Below are 18,222 nucleotides of genomic sequence, written 5' to 3'. Positions count from 1 at the left end.
GGAGGCCAAGGTGGGCAGATTGCTCTAACCAGAGTTTGAGACCACCCTGGGCCACATAGTGTTACTCTGTCTCTATAAAAAATAAACAAAACTTAGCTGGGCATGGTAACTTGCACCAGTAGTCCCAACTAATCGGGAGGCTGAGGTGGGAGAATAGCTGGGAGGTTGAGGCTGCAGTGAGCCATGATCATGCCACTGTACTCCAGCCTGGGTGACAGAGCAAGACCCCGTCTCAAAAGAAAAACAAAGAGAAAACGCAAGCTAAGGGCTAAAGGTTGAGTTGAAAGTGTTGCCCAAGGAGCACATACCTTATGGGAAAAGCTATGAAAGACTATCTCTCAACTTTGCTTCTTCTGAAGAAAGACAAAAGGATAGGAAAAAGAAAATAATTGGAACATATTCTTTCCCAGTGTTGGTACCGAGGAAAAGCTATAGACTAGTTCCTACTACCCACATCCCCGGGAGCGCCCTAATCCGGCCTTTGCCAAGCCAGATTTCCAGCTGTCTCTTTGATGTCTGTGTGATATATTCTTTATTTGCTTAAGTTAGCCAGCATGAGTGCTCGCTGCTTACAACCAAGAAACTCTACAGAAGACATAAGGGTCTCTTCCAAACTTTTTGTGTGGGGAACCAGCAAAATCAATCACTGTTAGAAGGCAGTTGCTTAGACATCTGTGTGTCATATCTGCAGGAAAAGAGAGATGGGTACAAAATTAAGTCTAAATAAAAAGAATTTAATATCTGAATATATACCAATTCATTTTTGTTATTAAATAAACTGAGTGTAATGGCACGAATGACAAATAACAAATTTAGACCACTTTTAAGAGAAAAACTCCCAATGACCTCATAGCTTTGATGGTCTGGAGTTAATAGTAACTACAATGTCTTTCATTTGTAGGTATAAGGGAATGATTCATTTCCCTCAACTCAACAGTTTATCTGCATTTGCCTGATGACATATGACCTACTTTTCAGTATTCCAGGCAGTAATTACCCAAAGCCCTCCCCAAAGTCTCAGTCCATAAAATCCTCCTTTTAATGAGACTTAAGCCTTTAGCGTGTTCCTGCAGCACTTCAAAGTCACATTGGCACCAGGGGAGTGTTTTTAAAACATGCAATGCACTAAGTGCATTCTGGGATGTCTCAGGCTGAAGACAAAACTGCAAGGACACAGACATTAGGTACTACAATCTAAAGAGGATCACATTCTGAAGGAGGTCATTGAAACGTGGGGAGGGGAATGACGGTAGAAAGATTTGGGCTTCTAAGTTTCCTGAAACAAAAGCGTCCAAGGCGAAGCCAGTCTGAACCAGGCAATGAGCAATTCTGATGAAGCCCATCCTGGTCTAAAGTTACCCTGTTCACTTTCAGTGTGGGTCAGGCAGGCCCGGGAATGGCAGGGCCAACGGTTTGCTACTCCCAAATCCATTTCGCAACCAGTCAGAGTTTCCATTGCAATTCCTACTTATATATGTAAGGATCATATTAATAGTTACTTTAATATGCCGCATCTGCAAAGTTAAAATATCTATCCACCTAAAGCTCAGAAAGGAATACGAAGGAAAATATTTATTAACTAGTTCCAGAGGTTCTATTTCTGCCAAATGTTTCTCAAAATAGAGTATGACATGATGGGGACAATCTGGTGATAGTTTTGTTATTCTAGAACTGCACTGCCCAATATGGTAACTGCTATCCACATGTGGCTATTTAAATTAAATACAACTTGAAACCTTCAGTCACACTGGCCACATTTCAAGTGCTCAACAGCCACATGTGGCTAGTGGCTACTGTACTGGACAAGGTAGAATTATAGAACATTCCTATCATCGCAGAAAGTTCCATTAGACACAGTGTTCTAGAATAATGAATTCTGTTATGACATCATGGTGATTTTACCTGTACTAGCAGTCAGTAATATAAATGCCAATGAGATATCTTTTCTGCATATTTTATGGAAATACCAAATAAAGTCCTTTAAAAATACAGTACAAATAGTAATGCTATCAAGATTGGAACTGCTCTTATTGATAACTGTAGTGATTAATACTTCATCCTCCTATTGACTGCAATCTGTTTTTCATTTACAAACTGTAGAAGGGGTTGCAAAGTGCAAGTTGTGAATTTAGGTAATTAAATCATCACAGAGAGAATGAAGATTTTCATGGAATCACTGAAAATTATTTCAGTAGCCAATTATTATTGTCATTATTTTGGTAGCTTTATTTTTGCTATGAAGATGGTTCAAGGCCGGGTGTGGTGGCTCACACCTGTAATCCCAGCACCTTGGGAGGCTGAAGCAGGTGGATCACCTGAGGTCAGGAGTTTGAGACCAGACTGACAAACATAGTGAAACCCTATCTCTACTAAAAATACAAAAGTTAGCTGGGCATGGTGGCATGCGCCTGTAGTCCCAGCTACTTAGGAGGCTGAGGCAGGAGAATCCCTTGAACCTGGGAAGCAGAGATTGCAGTGAGCCAAGATTGCACCACTGCACAAAAGCAAAACTCTGTGTTAAAAAAAAAAAAAAAAAAAAAAAAAAAGATGGCTCAATATCCTTAGATAATAAACCCCGAGGTTTCTTCTTTTCCAGACAAATACGACTGCTTTAGTTACCACACATTTTGCAGTTGAAGTATTGTGCCAGTAAAGTGCCTGCTTTGTTAATAAAAGATGATGCCAGTCTGAGATACACCAGCAGGATTGCTTGTGGTATCAAAAAATATCATTTCAAAAGATCTGCCATATGCTGTTTCACAGGTATCACAATGACCAAACGGGCCTATGATAGGTTCTCAATACATGATTCTAGACTTGCTGGAAAAACTGCAGTCCTTTAAAAAATGATACCTATTTCTTACTTTTTCATTGCAAAAGAACATGTTCATTAAATACATTTGGAAAATTCAGGAAAGCAGAAATCAGTTTTCGGATGCTCGTAATTTCTTGTCTTTTATGCAGAAATGTTTTAAAAGCAAAGCTGTGGCCTGCAGGGGTGGCTCACGCCTGTAATCCCAACACTTTGGAAGGTCGAGGCAAGGAGGACCACCTGAGCCCATGAGTTGGAGACCACCCTGGGCAACACAGGGATAGCCTATCTTTACTAAAAATACAAAAATCGTCTAGGCGCGGCAGGGCGCGCCTGTAGTCCCAGTGCCTGGATTACCCACCTGTAGTCCAGTTGAGGCCGGAGGATCGCTTGAACCCAGAAGACGATGCTGCAGTGAGCCGAGATCGCGCCACTACACTCCAGCTTGGGAGACAGAGTGAGACCCTGCCTCAAAAAAAGGAAAAACAAAAACGGTGGAATTATGCTAGAGTTTGAACCTTCACGTTATAGACTATTTGCTAACTCCTCTAGCTAGACGCCTTGTGCATGGAATCTGGAGGGGAGCAGGTGAGGAAATTTTGTAAATCCTTGTCTCGTGCATATCTATTCTATAATGGTTACACCTGTATGGCATTTTAAGGGCTTCCTTTCACATGTGAAAGTAAAAGGAGGTGTTTTTTGTAAATTGTCTAATTTACATTGCCAATTAAGTTCCCACGTGTTGCCAATTAAGTTCCCACGTGTCGAGTTGCAGCCAAAGCAAAAAAGAAAAAAATCTGCGCAGCTGGGTGATGTATTGCTTAATGACAAACTTCCAGAGTATTAACCCAGGACTTATATTTTGCTTGGGGACAGGGGTCTTCCACTGACTCACACGGGCGGTCCCCTGTAGTCTCCGGGTAGGGCCTGCCCCTTCTTCCCTCGGGGTGTGGTGGGAGGAGCGCGAAGGCCGTGCGCCTCGCTAGTAGTTGGCAAAACATGGAACCAGCGCCGGTGGCCCAGGCGGGACAGGAGCAGGCCGGGGGCGTGGGCAGGCCAGGCAGGGGCGGGGAGTGGGCGGGAAATGGGCGTGTCCCCGCTGCGGTCACAGGTCAGGCGGGATGCCAGCTCGCCAGGAGGGTGCGCGTTCCAGGGGCGGGTTGCAGGGAGGGGCGGCGCCACCTCGCGCTCCGCCCTGGTCCCGGCCCCGGGCTCTGGAGACAGACGTTACGCGGGCTCGAGCGTCCTCGGGGAGTGCCAGCCAGAGTCGGTGACGACCACTTCCTCGACGTGGGGCGGGCAGACGGGAAGCCTGCGGTCGTGGCCCCCGCCTCGGTTGCTCTGGGAGCCCGGGTGACCGCGTAGGTCAGTTTCTCGCGGCTGTCCCCGCCTGGAGTTCGAGGCCGGTTCCCGCGCTGATGGGTTCCCGCCGGGCTGCGCTCGGGAGGTCTGTCCGCGCCTGACTGGGGGTGGGTGCTCCCGTCCCGGGCGTCTCAGAGGATGGTCGGGTCGTAGCGCGGCGACGCAGGGCTGCAGCCGAGCTCGTCTTCCCGGCGGCCGCTGGCTGCTCCAGCGCTGCAGGAAGTTAGGCGTTAAAAGTAACAAGATGTTGGCATTTGTTGCACTTCCACTCGGGTGCCACGACCATGCTGGTGCCGCATGCATCCCCCACCAGATCTGCAGCTGCGTGCCTTCTCGGTACTTTCGTGTGTCCATCGTGACTTTTTAATTTCCTCCTAACAAGAGGAGGATTGATGCACAATGGAAGTCACGCATTGTTCATGTGACTGTTTCCCAATGTACCGCGTGGTCGGTTCTACAAGCATGAACGAATATCCAAGGGAGATTCCGAAACTGAATGAGAGCGCAGCTGCACAATAGACTTGAACAATTCACTTATCCCGCTGCCCTAATGATTAGCAGGAGGCACTGAAAAGGGTTATCCTGATTTAGTATTAGTTTTCAGTTCAAGTTGTCGTTTTTAGGCAGACGGTATTGTGAAATGGAACTGTGGGCAGTGTGATACTGTTAGCTTAAATAAGGTTGCTTGAATGTTGCAAATGTGGCTATTAGGTGTCTGAATAGTTAATAATATAATTAAATCAGCTTTAAAATCGGTGGTGTGTTTTCCCTGAAAACTTCAGTCTTTGCCCTGTAGTAGGTGCATTCTGGATTTGGAGTTTGGAACCTCCTCACCTCTTTACTCAGCATTTGGGAAATAATTTGCAGATTCGTTTTGAGGGTAGCAGTATTTGCAGTCTAACCCTGATACAATGAATTTTTTGCAGCAGTGTGATAGGTGTAAATTCTGAACCACCCCCCTACCCCCTCAAGCTGGAATTGTGAAGATTCTTAATTACAACATAGTAACAAAATCTACTTTTTAATTCCCTAATTCGAAACCACTAGGTGGGCTTTGTCTACAGTTTATAGGGGGAAAAGAGGAGAAAACTGTCAGTAACAATCCTTTCTTAAAATTTAACTATTGTCTTTTTCGTTTCTCCCGGGAAGTGTAACTCTTCTCTAGCGTTGAGCAACAGATAGTCAAAATAGGAGTTAACTGCCAAAGATTGAGTAGATTAATCTGAAACATTTGTTATCTCAGTGTAGTATTTTGTGAAGGTTGTTTATCAAAATGACACTTGCTAAATATCTCATTGTCAATCAGAAATTTATGGTGCGTGGCTAATTCTTCTCTGGAGGTTGCTCATTTTTGCATGTATTATTCTAGCCGACTTGTGATTCAGAGCAGTCAGGTATGATTTCTGTTTTTTTTTTTGTTGTTGTTGTTGTTGTTATTGTTGTTAAATTGAGACGGAGTCTTGCTCTGTATTGCCCAGGCTGGAGTGCAGTGGCACAATCTCGGCTCACTGCAACCTCTGCCTCCCGGGTTGAAGCGATTCTCCTGCTTTAGCCTCCCAAGTAGCTGGGATTACAGGCACATGCCACCACGCCCTGCTAATTTTTTGTATTTTTAGTAGAGATGAGGGTTCACCATGTTGGTCAAGCTGGTCCCGAACTCCTGACCTTATGATCCGCCCGCCTCAGCCTCCCAAAGTGCTGGGATTACAGGTGTGAACCACAGGTATTATTTCTATAAAAGTATTCCTGGCCAGGCGCGGTGGCTAATGCCTGTAATCCCAGCACTTTGAGAGGCCGAGGTGGGCAGATCACCTGAGGTCAGGAGTTCGAGAGCAGCCTAGCCAAAATGGTGTAACCCTGTCTCTACTAAAAATACAAAAATTAGCTGGGCATGGTGGTGGGCGCCTGTAATCCCAGCCACTCGGGAGGCTGAGGCTGGAGAATCGCTTGAACTCAGGAGGCAGAGGTTGCAGTGAGTGGAGATTGCACCGTTGCACTCTAGCCTGGGTAACAAGAGCGAAACTCCTTCTCAAAAAAAAAAAAAGAAAGAAAAATTATCCCCATCATTTCCTCAAAACAAGGGGAAATAATACTGTTTTAGAACCAACAATTAGGTTGAAGAATACAGCCAGTCTTTTTTGAGTAATAACATGGCACAATGCCTGTTAAATATTAATACATTACAAATTTTCCTTGTGGCTTTATTTTACTTAGAGATACATCTGTATATCTGATCATAATATTTTTAAGTTGGAACTGTGTCAGTTTCTTACCTCTTGACGTTACTGGAAGCTGAGCTTTTATACATTATATGTATTCATTGAGAAAAGTAGTAGGCAGAAAGTAGAAATCAGCCAAACAAATAACTTAGTGGAGAAGAGAGAATATGATATCAAGTGCATGTGAGAAATTTGATATCCTTCAGAAGCTTGTCAGTTCGTCCAAGCTGAGTCTGAACTTTGGCAATCAGAACTTTTTTGAAGACCTAGCAAGTTCTCTGAATTTCATAGAAAGAGGACAGGTGTTAGCACTGCCGTCACCAGCTTATACTAACAATTCATGAAGTTTAAGAAAAGACACTGTTATGTACTCTGTATAGTATATATATGTATTTATGATTGTGGTGTCATATAAGTATCTTATGTGATGTTCTTGGTCACTGGAAATGTTTTTCCTCACGTGGCCTCTGCCACTAATGCTGTGTCGGTACTGTCAATATTAAGGGGGCTGTTTGAGGTGGGCTAGTATAAGAAATAGTTTTAATGCTATTACTAGGAAGATAAACTAGATCACTCACTTTACTTTTATTTATCAGCCTGCAAGTAGGAAATTACTGTATAGTGAAAGCAGTCGTTAACTGTACATTTTCCTATCATGTGACAATGGAAAGTAACCACATGTTTTTACTTTGTGTTTAAAGTTTTTCTTTAAAGAGGTATTTCTATGAAGCATAAATTGTCAGTATTATCATACATGAGTTTAATTGAGTTTGAAAGTTAATTTTCAAATGTGAAATAATTGAAATGGGAAAATTTTAATGCATTTTCTAAAATTTAGGGAATTTTATCATTAAAAGGTAACAATCAGTCTCCTTGCTAGGATTTTTATTACTAAACTTGATTTGTCAAATTGGTAGGCTTCTCTGCTCTTCGTATCTGCCCTGTTTTGAAACAGTAGTTAATAGTTTTCAGAATCTGTCAAGTTGAAATTGAAATCAGGGGTGCATCTAGGGGTTCGTGCTTAATTGTTAAAGCAGCTAAAATTATAGCACCTAAAGTTATTTTAAACAACTTCCTTAAGCAAAGCTATGAAGCTTACTTCATTTTTACTAATTTTAACAAACATTAAAATTTCCAACCGAATATGGATAAAATACATACCCAGTGATAGGGTTGGTTTTTTATTATGTCCGTATGGCATCCAAGTCGGTGTGGGTATGGAATGGATATGAATAAGAGAAGGTAATGTAAATTTATCAAATATAAAGTAAATAATAATTTGGTATAAACATTTTATGATTTCAGTGCTTTACAAACCATAAGATGACACATTACAATTCTGGCCAATTCTCCATCATTTCTTCTCCGGAAGATGAATGCTTTTTATTAGGGCACAAAACTTATTGAGGAAGTTAGAGAAAAGTTTCACTGAATTAAAATTAAGTGATTAAAATTTTGTCTTCTAATCTGAAACAATACAAGTTAGTGCTTCCCAAAATAAGCTTTATAATTTGCTCCTGTTTTCCTTAAATTGCCATGTTTTAGGTATTATTCTCAGTTAATAACTAAAGCTTTTTAAAATGAGGCACTCAAGCCATAATTCAGATTCACCTTCCTCGGTGCTTACACAGGAGCACTAATGAGAGCAATTTAAGTTTTGCAGCTGAATTGAATTTTATAAAATACATAGCATTCACCCCTTCTACATTCTGGCTGTGACTGACTCTACTGTTAACACTTGGCAAGTTACTTCACCTTGGGGCTTTTCAGTTGCTTCAGCTCTAGGATCAGAGTGTTAGATTAAATATGAATTTGTCTACCAATGTTCAGTTTATTTTATTTTATTTTATTTTTTGAGATGGAGTCTCGCTCTGTCGCCCAGGCTGGAGTGCAGTGGCCAGATCTCAGCTCACTGCAAGCCCCGCCTCCTGGGTTTACGCCATTCTCCTGCCTCAGCCTCCGAGTAGCTGGGACTACAGGTGCCTGCCACGTTGCCCGGCTAGTTTTTTGTATTTTTTAGTAGAGACTGGGTTTCACCGTGTTAGCCAGGATGGTCTCGATCTCCTGACCTCGTGATTCGCCCGTCTCGGCCTCCCGAAGTGCTGGGATTACAGGCTTGAGCCACCGACAATGTTCAGTTTCTAAAATAAGCAAAAAGCACATTTATGTTATCACAAATGTCAGAGTTTTCTGTATGCATAATATGTGTAGCTGCATATGTGTGCATAATGTGTACACATGTACATACATGTAGGCATATGAGTGCATCAGAGAAATTACTGATTACTAGCAACTAATCATAGTTAGAGCAAATACGTATTTTTTTTTTTTTTTTTTTGCCATTGCCGTGTTTTCATGTATTACTTTAATCTTTAATACCTTGCTGGTATTAAAAGAATATAATGTCAGGAGAAAATATACCATTAAGCAGCTAACTACAGGCTGGGCGAGGTGGCTTATGCCTGTAATTCTAGCACATTGGAAGGCAAGGTAGGATAATTCCTTGAGGCCAGGAGTGCAAGACCAGTCTGGGCAACATTGCCAGACCTCATCTCTATAAAAGATACAAAAATTAGCCGGGTATGGTGACATGCACCTGTGGTCCCAGCTACTCAGGAGGCCAAGGTGGAAGGATTGCTTGAGTCCAGGAGTTTGAGGCTGCAGTGAACCATGATCGTGCCACTGCAATCCATCCTGGGCAACTGACTGAGACCCTATTTCAAAAAAAGGCAGCTGACTACTTTGGAGTGCAGGGCTAAGCACAGTACTGGTTTTTATGTTTTTAAGATTTAGTTTACAGGATGTTTTGTTCATAGACATTTAATTTTCTCATTCAAATTTCTAGTACACAATGTATTTTAAATATTAATGTAACAGCAATCATAAAATCAGTATCTGAGAATTTAAAAACTAATCACAACATATATTTTTAATAATTTTTGAATAGTCTCCCTTTGTCTTTATTAAGATTATAGGGCTGGGTGCGGTGGTTCATACAGTAATCTCAGTACTGTGGGAGGCCGAGGTGGGCGGATCACCTGAAGTCAGGAGTTTGAGACCAGCCTGACCAACATGGAGAAACTCCATCTCTACTAAAAATATGAAATAGCTAGGCGTGGTGGCACATGTCTGTAATCCCAGCTACTCGGGAGGCTGAGGCAGGAGAAACACTTGAACCCGGGAGGCGGAGGTTGTGGTGAACCGAGATGGTGCCATTGCACTCCAGTCTGGAGAACAAGAGCAAAACTCCATCTCAAAAAATGAAAAGAGTACAAATACTGACTGGATGCAGTGGCTAACACCTGTAATCCCAGCACTTTGGGAGGCTGAGGTGGAGAGATCGCTTGAACCCAGAAGTTTGAGACCAGCCTCAGCAACACGACGAAACCCTGACTCTACAAAAAATATGAAAATTAGCTGGGCATGGTGGCGTATGCCTGTAGTCCCAGTTACTTGGGAGGCTGAGGTGGGAGGATCACTTGAGCCCAGGAGGTTGCAGTGAGCTGAGATTGTGCCACTGTACTACTCCAGCCTTGGTGACAAACACTGTCTCAAAAAAAAAAAAAGTACAAATGCCATTTGGCAATTGTGCAAGTCATATTTTAGATGCTTCCTGATTTTTTTTGTGTGTGATAAAATGTACGTAACATCAAATTTGCCCTTTTAGGTTTTTTGTTGTTGTTGTTGTTTGTTTGTTTGTTTTAAAAAGAGTTTCATTCTGCTGCCCAGAGCTGGAGTGCAGTGGCATGGTCATAGCTCAGTGCAGCCTTGAACTCCTGGGCTCAAGTAGTCCTCCTGCTTCAGCCTCCCAAGTAGCTGGATCTATAGGTGCGCATCATGACACTTGGTAATTAATTTTTTTTTTTTTTTTTTTGTAGAGACTGGGGTCTTGCTGTGTTGCCCAGACTAGTCTTAAACTCCTGGCCTCAGGCTGTCCTCCTGCCTCATCCTCCCAAAGTGGGATTACAGGCATGAGCCATCACACCTGGCCTGTTTTACCCATTGTTAAGTGTATTATTCAGTGGCATTGCGTACATTCACATTGTAGTACAGCTATCCATCTGTCCATCCCCAGAACCTTTTCCTCCATCCCAAACTGAAACTCTGTTCCCGTTAAATAATACCCCTATTTCTTCCTCCCTTCTCCAGCCACTGGCAACCGCCATTCTATGTTTTGTCTGTATGACTTTGACTACAGTCATACATTTTAGTTGTCTCATCTAAGTGGAATCATACAATATTTGTCCTTTTGTGAGGGATTTATTTCACTTAGCATGATGTATTCCAGGTTCATCCATGTTCTAGCGTGTGTCAGAATTTCCTTCCATTGATTGACTGATTGAAACAGAGTGTTGCTTTGTCTCCCAGGCTGGAGTGCAGTGGCACGGTCTCGGCTCACTGCAACCCCTGCCTCCCGGGCTCAAGCCATTCTTGGTCTTTAGCCTCCCCAGTGGCTGGGACTACAGGCACACACTGCCACACCAGGCTAATTTTTGTGTTTTTAGTAGAGATGGGGTTTCACCATGTTGACCAGGCTGGTCTCGAACTCCTGACCTTAGGTGATCCGCCCGCCTCAACTTCCCAAAGTGCTGGGCTTACAGCGGTGAGCCACTGCACCTGGCCAAAAAGTTACCTGGATCTGCTGAAATTTGGAGAGCAAGAGCATGGGAAATGAGAAACACAATATTGAGGATTTGAATTTTTTTTTATTTAATGGCTTTTTTGTTTTGAGACAGAGTTGCACTCTGTTGCCCAGGCTTAAGTACAGTAGCGCAATCTTGGCTCACTGCAACCTCTGTCTCCCAGGTTGAAGTGATTCTCCTGCTTCAGCCTCCCCAGTAGCTGGGATTACAGGCGTGTGCCACCGTGCCCAGCTAATTTTTGTATTTTTAGTAGAGATGGGGTGTCCCTGGTCTGTTGGCCAGGCTGGTCTCGAACTCCTGATCTCAAGTGATCGCCTGCCTCGGACTCCCAAAGTCTTAGGATTACAGGCATGAGCCGCTACGCCCATCCTTCCTTTTAGAGGCTAAATTATATTACCTTGTATATGTCACATTTTGTTTTTCCATTTATCTGTCAGTGGACATTTAGGTTACTTCTGCTGTGAACATGGGAATACAAATATCTGTTTGATTCCTTGCTTTTAGTCTTTTGGGTATATACCCAGAAGTAGCGTTGCTGGATCATAGGTAATTCTGTGTTTAATTTTTTGAGGAATCCCCATACTTCTCTGATGTTTTAAGATTTACAATTGCATGTTTTTATATGTATGACTAGGTGAATTGAGCCTGGATGTCTGGGGTTTTAACTTTTCTAATACCTTTAAGAGCTCTATTCCTGAAAAAGGGCACATTATTAAATATTTTCAGTTTCTCGCACCCAGGTGAATTAGCTCTTATTGTTGAATTTTATTATCTTTGATTTCTCCAGGAATTTTCTATCTTGGTTCTATAGCTGTTGTTGTTGTTGTCTGAGACAGAGTTTCACTCTGTCACCCAGGCTGGACTGCAGTAGTGTGACCTTGGGTCACTGCATCCTCTGCCTCCTGGGTTCACGTGATTCTTATGCCTCAGCCTCCCCAGTAGCTGGGATTACAGGCGTGCGCCACCACACCCAGCCAAGTTTTGTATTTTTTAGTAAAGATGGGGTTTCACCATGTTGGCCAGGGTGGTCTCAAACTCCTGGCCTCAAGTGATCTGCTCTCCCTGGCCTCCCAGAATGTTGGGACTATAGGTGTGAGCCACTGCACCTGGCTGATTCTGTAGATATTAAGCTGGAATTGTAAAGAAAAGTAGCAAGCTGTTCAAATGATAAAATAATAGACTCCAACCAAATTTAACAAGTCATCGCCCTTTGAGCTGTAAGTTTTAAAATCTTTGTCAATATCTCAGAACTGTTGGGGCCACGGAATTTACTATATTAAGTGGGGATTTAGTGGCATAGACTATCAAGTATGGTCACCAGTTTAAGTAATTTTATGATATTTATAAAGCAACAAAATATAAATTTACTTTCCTCAAAAGAATTTAAAAATTAGAAGTCTAGCTTTCCCTAGTGGACCTTGGAGGAGAGAAAACGTAAGGCAAAAATGGTCTCTTCTCTCTTGGTTTTTGAAGCTCAAAATGTTTTCCATCTAATTATTTCCTGGAAAACATTCTTACGGCCATGAAAATCTCATTAATCTAAAAACAGAGCTGGGAATTGTGTGAATGTGAGAAGAGGAGCTAAAAAGTGGTCTTGAAAAATACCATGTTCACTGATAGAAATGGCTGCAATCCATTGTGACCAGCTGCATTTGGGAATGCTTCTGGCTTAAACATCAGAGGCAAAGTGCTTTTCTGGAATAAGCTCTCATGATTTGGAAGAATGTTTTTAAAAAATCTGTTCAACATATGAATTTGGCTTTCTTTAAAAAATCAATTTTGAATTTTCTTCTAAAGGTAACTTTTAGTCAGAAACTAATGGAAATAGTTTACAAATTAAAATGCACAAAATTAAGAAAGTAGTTATCAACCTAAATACTTGGGTGGGGGGGGTGTGTTTTAAACAATTTCTCCCTTTTTTGGTATAATTTTTTTTTTTTTTGAAATGGATTCTCACTCTTGTCGCCCAGACTGGAATGCAGTGGCGCGATCTTGGCTCACTGCAACCTCCACCTCCTGGGTTCAAGTGATTCTCCTGCCTCAGCCTCCTGAGTAGCTGGGATTACAGGTGCCTGTCACCACGCCTGGCCAATTTTTGTACTTTTAGTAGAGACGGGGTTTCGCCATGTTGTCCAAGCTGGTCTCGAACTCCTGACCTCAGGTGATCTGCCCGCCTCAGCCTCCCAAAGTGCTGGGATTACAGACAGGCGTGAGCCACTGCGCCTGGCAGTGTACATTTTAAAAAATGTATTTCCCGTGGCTTATTAGAAAAAAAAACTGTTAATTTTATGTCACCAGATATACCTTTTGTAAGGCATTGCCTGTAGACCTTCCTATAGGGAGATCTGATTGCTTTGTTTTCAAAGGATTAAGTCCTCATCCATCCACCCATCCATCCATCTGGTTAATTAATATGTGGTTGCCAGTTGTGTTTTAGGCACCTTGCTAGGGATATAATAGGGGAACAGAATAGACATGAGGCATTTGTTCTAATCGAGTTTACAGTCTAGGGACAGCCAAAGAAATGACCACACTGATACCCACAGACTCACATATGGTGGCAGGTTGCCATGAGGGCTTATCAAGGGGCTCTAGGTGATATTGGAGATGGAGAGAGCAAGTCAGACCTCTCTCCAGAAATGTGGATAGTAATTTATTTGTACACTTGTCTTCTTTACAACATCTAAAAGTTCCCCTAGTGTAAGGCCTGGTTTTATTCACTAGTGTCATCAGAGTTTAGAACAATGCCTAGAATGTGGTAAGCCTTCAAGTCATTGGGTATTGATTCATTCCCTTGTGTGGTATTAGAATTAGGGAAGGCGGTGCAGGCCTGGTGGCGATAGGGAAACTGCAGCTTCTGGTGGCTGTCATGTTGGACACCTGATGGTGGGATAACTACCTGAATGTTCACCTAAGGGTTAAGGTTTCAGATACTCATGGACATTCTAGATATTCAAGTCTACATAGACAGCAGTGGACTTTCAGTCCACATTTAGTGGATGGTTCTTGGATGAGAAAAGAAATTGTGGGCTGGGTGCAGTGGCACATGCCTGTAATCCCAGTGCTTTGGGAGGCCAAGATGGAGAATCACTTAAGCCCAGGAGTTTGAGATCAGCCAGGGCAACATAGCAAGTCCCCATCTCTTTAAAAAAAATTGTGATGAATGGCTTTATTCCTTGGTTTGAAACATTTTATTAGTAGTTTCTTTCTTTGTAGTGTAACTGAAAGGAATATAAAGATCATTTTATTGTAATGATCTAATTAGTATGCTATCATTTTTAGGAGGTTTTCTCAGTTTTTAAATTCAGATATTTTTGGAGTTGTGCTATTTTGCCTCGCTGTTAGAGCCACCAGGAAAGTATTTTGCTGTAAAAAAAAATTTTGGGGCTGGGCATGGTGACTCACGCCTGTAATCCTAGCACTTTGGGAGACCGAGGCAGGCGGATCGCTTGAGCCCCGGATTTAAGACCAGCTTGGGTAACATGGCGAAACCCTGTCTCTAGAAAAGAATACAAAAATTAGCTGGGCATGGTGGTGTGTGCACCTGTAGTCCCAACTACTTGGGAGACTGAGTTGAGAGGCTCACCTGAGCCTGGGAGGTGTGCCACTGCACTCCAGAAGTGCAGGAAATATCTATATATATTTCAAATATATATGGATATTTCAGAAATAAGTATATATATTTGAAATACATATAAATATATATATTTATAAAAATATATAATTTTAGTAGATATATAAATATTATATTTTCAAATATATATCTGAATGTGTGTAAGTTTATTTCAAATATATGATGAAATAAATATATGTATTTCAAATAAATATAAATGAATATATTTATTTCAAATATACATATTTGAAATATACATAGAAACATATTTCAAAATATTTTGAAATATACGTATATTTCATATATATATATATATTTTTGAAATAGGGTCTCACTCTGTCACCTAGGCTGGAGTACAGTGGTGCAATCATGGCTCACTGTAGCTTTGACCTCCCTGGCTCAAGCAATCCTTCCACCTCAGCTTCCCGAGTAGCTGACTACAGGCAAGTGCCACCACGCCTGGCTAATTTTTGTATTTTTTGTAAAGATGGGGTCTTCATAGGTTGCCCAGGCTGGTCTTGGACTCCTGGGCTCAAGTGATTCACCTGCCTTGGCCTCCCAAAGTGCTGGCATCATAGACGTGAGCCACTGTGCTCGGCCGATACTTCATTTTTATTAACTCATTTCCAAGAGGTGGTAAGAGAAGGTGCCAGTCTCCTCCCCACCCCTGCCATTCCTTTCTAAAATTATAAAAGATTATAAGGGAAAAGCAGTGAACATGCCTGTTAGCATTTTGGAATTTATCCTCTAAGTATTGCTTATTTGGTTAAGTCTGAAGTTTCATAGTCAGAAAATCTTTAGAGTGTGGTTGGGCTGCACAGCTAGACTAGTTTTGATGCACATAATGTCAATTGCTTTGAACATGTAGTGTCAAATTGCTTTGAATATGTAGTATCAATTGCTTTGGACGTGAGAGAATGTCCAAATTGCTTTAAGAATATGTTTTAGTCAAATGCCTGTCTTAAAACTGATACCTGTGAGCTTTAGGCACAAGGCAACATGAGTTGTTGATTTTTCCTTTTCTTGGTGAAATTTAACTGGCTCTGTTCCTTTCTCTTTCTTAAAAATAATAAAACAATCTGTATGACTGTATTGGTCCCATGACCCATTTTTTTCTCTCCTACTATCCTGTCTTATAGGAAGAGTCCTCTCTTCTCCTCAGGTACCTACAAATCTGTCCCTTTTCTTATTCTGGAAATTGGCAGTCATCAGAGAGGAGCCCTCCTCCCGCTCCCTGCCCCTGAACCATCCTCACCCGATCTTTGCCATCTTTCCTGCCCGCCAGCCCTGATGCAGTGCCTTCCTGGTCTTCAGGGCCATCCTTCCCTTGGGCTTCTCTTCTTCCTACTCAGGCTCCTCTAGGATCTCACTCCATCCCTCATTTCTCCTTTCTCCCGTATGCCAAGGTTTGCCTCTCTCCTGGCTCTTGCCCTACAATCTTTAAACATGCCCAGGTGTCTAATATCCTAAAAGTGAAGCTGTTACCTTCTCTTCAGAAGGAAGTTGCTTTAAAGGAGTCTGGTGCAGTCTCCTTTTTATCCCCCATTCACTCCTCTGTTTAGCAAAGCCTATGTTTTTGCCTGTCTCATTTCCACTGGAGATAACTCTTGGAGCTTGTCAGTGGCCTTCTTCTATTTGCCAAAGCAGTTGGTGTTTTCAGGCCTTGTCTTTCTTGCCCTTTCTTTTGTACCCATCCCATTCCCTGAAACATATTCCTCCCTTGGCTTCAGTTGCTGCCACCCTTTTCTGAGCCCCCTCTCCACCCTTGGTCGTTTTTTGCCAGCTCCTCTTCCCTGGCCTCCTTCGCCTTCAATAAATGTTGTTTTTCTCCCAGTGAGGGTTCTCATTTATTACTGTGATTGTAATGACCACTTATATGATGATAACTCCCACTATTTAAATTATTTTATTTATTTATTTTTAGAGACAGAATCTGCTTCTGTTACCCAGGTTGGAATAGAGTGGTGTAATTATATCTTACAGCAGCCTGCAACTCCTGGGCTCAGGCAGTCTTCCTGCCTCAGCCCCCTGAGTAGCTGGTACTACAGGTGCTATTGAAATTCTAACCTACAGGCCAGGTGCGGTTGGCTCACACCTGTAATCCCAGCACTTTGGGAGGCCGAGGCGGGCGGATCATGAGGTCAGGAGATAGAGACCATTCTGGCTAACACAGTGAAACCCCATCTTTACTAAAAATACAAAAAAATTAGCTGGGCGTGGTGGCGGGTACCTGTAGTCCCAGCTACTCCGGAGGCTGAGGCAGGAGAATGGCGTAAACCTGGGAGGAGGAGCTTGCAGTGAGCTGAGATTGCACCACTGCACTCCAGCCTGGGTGACAGCGAGACTCCATCTCAAAAAATAAAATAAAATAAAAATAAAAAAATTCTAACCTACAACTGCTTTCTTGTACTTAAACTGTTATTAATTAGCTACCTTCTCTCTCTTTCTTTCCTTCTTTCCTTCTTTCTTTCCTTCTTTCCTTTCTCTCTCTCTCTCTCTCTCTCTCTCTCTCTCTCTCTCTCTCTCTCTCTCTCGACAGAGTTTCACTCTTGTCGCGTAGGCTGGGGTGCAATGGTGAAATGGCCTGTTCTTGGCTCACTGCAAGCTCCGCCTCCCGGGTTTACGCCATTCTCCGGCCTCAGCCTCCGGAGTAGCTGGGACTACAGGCGCCCGCCACCAAGCCCAGCTAATTTTTTGTATTTTTAGTGGAGACAGGATTTAATCGTGTTGGCCAGGCTGATCTTGAACAACTGACCTCAGGTGATCCGCCCATCTCGGCCTCCCAAAGCGCTGGGATTACAGGCCTGAGCCACCGCGCCCGGCCCTTTTGTTTGTTTGTTTATTGGTTTGTTTTTTTCTGAGACAGGGTCTCACTCTGCCACCCAGGCTGGAGTGCAGTGGCACAATCTCAGCTCACTGCAACCTCCACCTCCCGGGTTCAAATGATTCTTGTGCCTCAGCCTCCCAAGTAGCTAGGACTACAGGCATGTGCCACCACCCCTGGCTAATTTTTGTATTTTTAGTAGAGAGGGGGTTTCACCGTGTTGGCCGGGTTGGTCTCCAACTCCTGACCTCAACTGCTCTGCCCACCTTGGCCTCCCAAAGTGCTGGGATTACAGACGTGAGATACCGCGCCCAGCCTGCTAGTTTCTTATTGAACATCTTCATCTCTGTTTCCCACAGGAATCTCAAACTCACCACAACCAGATAGAGTCACATCTTCACTCACGTTGTTTATTTTCTATCCCATATCTTAATCTCCCTATTATGTATCTAGTGTCCAAGGAAATTTGTTCACCCCTGTGATCTTGGTGAACTTCTTATTCAAGTACCAGTTTACATTTTACTTTCTCTGTATCTAATCACTAATGTTGGCGGATAGCTAACCACTCCCCTTCTCCTCTGTGCAGCCACTGTTCCGTGTACATTGCTGTACTTGACACATGTTGTGATTGTTGTTTGCATGTTTGCCCCGTTCTGGAGGGCAGGAACCATATTATCCATCATGGTACCCCAGTGCCTATAACAGCCCCTATCATCAGTAGATACTCAAGAAACATTTGTTGAATCAAT

At 42.7% G+C, this 18,222-nt stretch overlaps 1 protein-coding gene and 1 long non-coding RNA gene across 3 annotated transcripts in view; one reads left to right on the top strand and one right to left on the bottom strand.

Moving 5' to 3' along the window:
• Positions 1 to 231: 231 nt before the first annotated feature.
• Positions 232 to 3,863, bottom strand: LOC108536915 (uncharacterized). The gene is made up of 3 exons (XR_001887661.1): positions 3,708 to 3,863; positions 3,174 to 3,277; positions 232 to 685 (listed from the first exon to the last, which is right to left on the bottom strand). It is a non-coding gene; the product is annotated as an uncharacterized LOC108536915 (long non-coding RNA).
• Positions 3,864 to 3,962: 99 nt separating this feature from the next.
• The window catches only part of OSBPL1A (oxysterol binding protein like 1A), a 240,516-nt gene continuing 226,256 nt past the window's right edge, over positions 3,963 to 18,222 (top strand). Inside the window, exon 1 of one of the 2 annotated variants that reach the window (XM_017884011.1) lies at positions 3,963 to 4,177. The gene's annotated coding sequence lies outside the window, so the exon portion shown is untranslated. Of the gene's footprint in view, positions 4,260 to 18,222 lie in introns of both variants that reach the window. The other variant, XM_017884012.1, reaches the window with a different exon arrangement.

The sequence above is a fragment of the Rhinopithecus bieti genome, unplaced genomic scaffold (genome assembly GCF_001698545.2).
Source record: "Rhinopithecus bieti isolate Rb0 unplaced genomic scaffold, ASM169854v2 scaffold_13577, whole genome shotgun sequence".
NCBI classification, from domain to species: Eukaryota; Metazoa; Chordata; class Mammalia; order Primates; family Cercopithecidae; genus Rhinopithecus; species Rhinopithecus bieti.
The sequence above is the reverse complement of the archived record's forward strand: the minus strand, read 5'-3'. Positions and strand labels throughout refer to the sequence as shown.